Below are 3,802 nucleotides of genomic sequence, written 5' to 3' on the forward strand. Positions count from 1 at the left end.
ATTGGCTTTGAAATATCTTCCTTCTCCTTCGTCTCCTCTTCTCTTTCTCTCTCTGTTCACTCTGATTATTTCTTATCTTTCCTCTTCATCATTATTTTCAATTTTATTTCTATTTTGTTCCTTGCAGTTTCTCTTTTATTTATTATTTATATGTGAGTGTGTGTGTTCTTTCTGACTGCAGTTCCCCTAAATAATCTCATGTTTGTTTCCTTAAACTGGATCTATATCCATAGTAAGATGATCTACAGATTGCAATTCATGTGAAGAATTTTCTTCTATTCCTTGGAATATTTTTTTCTAGGCTAGGTTTTTGTTCTTTTCATGCTGCATTCCTTCCTTTCTGTCATTTTTCTCCTGAAGTATTTTTTGTATTTCATATGTCTTCCCACGATCTGTCTTTGAAGTTTTGAGGGCGAGTTATTTTTTTACAGTAGTTACCTTTGGTCATAGAGAGATTAACAGACTATCTTGACATTCTTTTGTTCTATCATACCTGTTGTAAGAGGCCCTGAAATGACAAATTTCATTACTTCCTCACTTCATATTGAAAAAATTCAGAAAGTACGACTTATCTCAGCAGACACAGAATAATTGCTAATTCCCTCAGATAATAAAGTGTAACTTGATTCTTCAAAACAAGTAGATCATAGTTTGAATGATAGAGAAAAAGTTATATGGGTTCTGAATTCAAAACTAGGATTAAATTCTCTTGATGCTATATGACCTTGGACTCATTAACTAACCTCTCTGAGCCCCCGTCTTCTAAACCATAAAATGGGAATAAGAAAACTACTTCAAAGCTTTTTTCAAAAATTAAATGAGACAAAGTGCCTAGGACATCTTCAATAATTATGAAATCCTTCCTCTCTCTCTTCACAAACCACCATTATTCCATTGATTTAATCAATTGACATTGATTAAGCTTAGTGCTCCATACCAAGAACTGCTTGACACTGAGGGTGGTGACAAACAAGAGAGGCATAACCCTGCCCTTATGGGGCTTGTGGCCTAGGAAGAGAGAATGATAGTTAATGAATAATTAAGTAAGAAGATTGCTATAAAGAAAACATAAATTGGTGGCATAATGGCATGTTATGAAACAAATACAAAAACTTTAACTACAATGCAAAGGTCTTTTTTGTCTTTTTTTTTTTTTTTAGAAATATCTTATCTGAAGAAGCAGCATTGTAACCAAATAGGATCATTCATCTATTAATAGATTCTATATTGTTTATCAAATTAATTTTGGATATCTTCTTTTCCAACTGCCAAAGCTCTATGAAAATATTTATCTTTGGTTTTCTCATATGGCACATTCAAAGCTGTCTACACACTACCAAAACACAGGAAACCAGTTTTCTCGTTTTTCTTCTTCTCTATTCTTATTTCTATTTTCCTAGACATATACACTTTTTAAGAGCTAAAATCTACTACTATTCTTTAAGTGCTAAGCATATGCCGGGCATTTTAAATTCATCATCTATGATCCTAACAGCAACTCTATTTTATAGGAATGACTTTTATTTTATGAGTATAATTAAGCTCAAAGAGTTAAACATCTTGCTATTATCAGCTGTCACAATATCAATTAACTGGTAAGCAGACCCTATTGCTACAGATATAAAATTTTGGTTGCTGGATTGTAAGACTGTCCAGGAGTTAGTACCATAAATGCTGGTATAGTCTTGAGCTTCAGACAACATAGATTTAACAGTATGTTTATTAATCTCTAAAGCCATACCTTTTGTCTTGTTATACTGACTCAAAGCAAATATTTTTCTAGGTCAAGACTAGTGTCTAATAATGTTTTGTATCTTGGTTTAATTATGAGTGCTATAAAACACAGATCCTTATGTGCAATAGGCAACCAATAAATATTTGCCAACTGATTGATAAAGAAATAAGAGATGTGTACTTACCTGCACATCACTTATTTTATATATGTCATTGTGCCTATATGTGAAGAAAACAGAATTTGCTTGTTGTCCAAGTGTCAATTGAGCTGGCTGATCTCTCTCTTTTTTTTTTTTTTTTTACATTGGAGTTTTTACAGAAACAATTAGCGTTAAAGGTATGGGAAGCTTGTTTCTTGTTGATGCTTTCTCTGACCAGGTTTTGTATTTTGGCTTTGGAGTTGGCCCTAGTAAAAATAGCTGTAACCAATTAAGATGTGATGATTTCAAATAACACACTCTCTTTCCTTATATGATAACTGGTTATCTAAACAGAAAGTGATGCAAATATGTTTAAGAGAAATAAACTAATAGCAATAGTTTTGTCTCCATAAGTTGAAGTCAATATTTGTCATACCTGATCTTGGCTGAATCTCATAAACAAGAATAAAAAATGAAGATTTATAATAAAATTAGTGAATGGATTTTTTTTTGGTAATAAAATAAACAAAAAGTCACTGGCATTCCCTATTAAATTGTCACATTAGCCCATAACCATTTGCTATGTTATTCTTCATTATAGGAATGAGTGATACAAAGTCTCTGTCATATACAATGATGTTCCACACTTAGCAATCCTTTCCCAGCCTCTCATTGTCCCCAAGATCCTTTCTATTTTTTTAACAGGACTTACAATGCTCTTTGTGACAAGATGTAATTGAAAGTGCTCAAGCTGCAAAGCCCAATAGATATTGGTTTAAATCCCAGTTTATCTTCCCCAGTTGTGTTGTCAGGCAAATTCTGTAGGATAGAATCTGAACATACTTCCCTATTTTTAAGATAGGAATACTAATGCCTAATTCACAGAATGTTTTGAGGATTCAAGAAATTATATATAGAGCTACCACCTCCCAGCACTTAATAGGTCTGAAAAAAATGTAACTTTCCTTTTCTTTTTACTTTTTTCTTCCTCTCATCAATATAACATTAAATGAGAATATTTGTATTTGCTTCTGCTTTTCTAAATATCATGATGTGATTATGGCTTGGATTTGACTAAAACTATACTTACATTCTGAAAAGGGCCTGGTATCATCAAATGTAGTAGTGGCCTTTCAGAGAAAGGTTAAAATAAATAATGAGGACCTTGGAGAGATGCAGCAAGACTGACAACTAATAAAAATATTTTTATTATTTTTTGTCTTTAAAGCACAAAGCTCATTTTTAATTCATTCTTTAAAATCACTCCTATATTACACGTTTGTCTGTTGGTATGTAAAAACACTCCTCTATCCCACCCCTTAGTTTCTAGGACCATCAAAATATATATGTAATTTTAAAAAACACAAAGTAAAAAAAGATAGTCAAAGACTCCTTTCCATCCTATGTCATTTAAGAGAGAATTATTAAGTCCTTAGTGCCATGCATGCTCAGGAAAGTGACATACATCAGTCACTTCATGGAGCTTGCATTCTAGTTGAGGGAGAGAGACATAAGTAACAAGTAAATATTAGTATATAATACATTAAACTATGACATGTGGTCCAAAAACAAAACAAAGCAAGATAAGCAAAATTGGAAGAATAGGGGTAAAGGGAAATGTGTAATTTTAAATAGAGTGGTCAAGGTAGGTGAAAATGGGCAAAGATTTAAGGACATGAGGAGAGAGCCATAGAGGATTTTGGAGGCATGGCTGACTTATTCAGTAAGCACAGCAGGCATAAGACCTAGGTCCCAGCATACTTTTGGGGACCTATAAAAATATTTTACTTTTACTTTTTTTTAAGTTAGAAGAAAAAAATGAACTCAAAGTTGAATAAAATTTTTAAAATTTTAATGCAAACTAGATTCATCATTATATCAAAATAATTATAATATATTTTAATATATATTAAATTTATATTAATTTC

The sequence above is a fragment of the Pteropus alecto genome, unplaced genomic scaffold (assembly GCF_000325575.1).
Source record: "Pteropus alecto unplaced genomic scaffold, ASM32557v1 scaffold3, whole genome shotgun sequence".
NCBI classification, from domain to species: domain Eukaryota; kingdom Metazoa; phylum Chordata; class Mammalia; order Chiroptera; family Pteropodidae; genus Pteropus; species Pteropus alecto.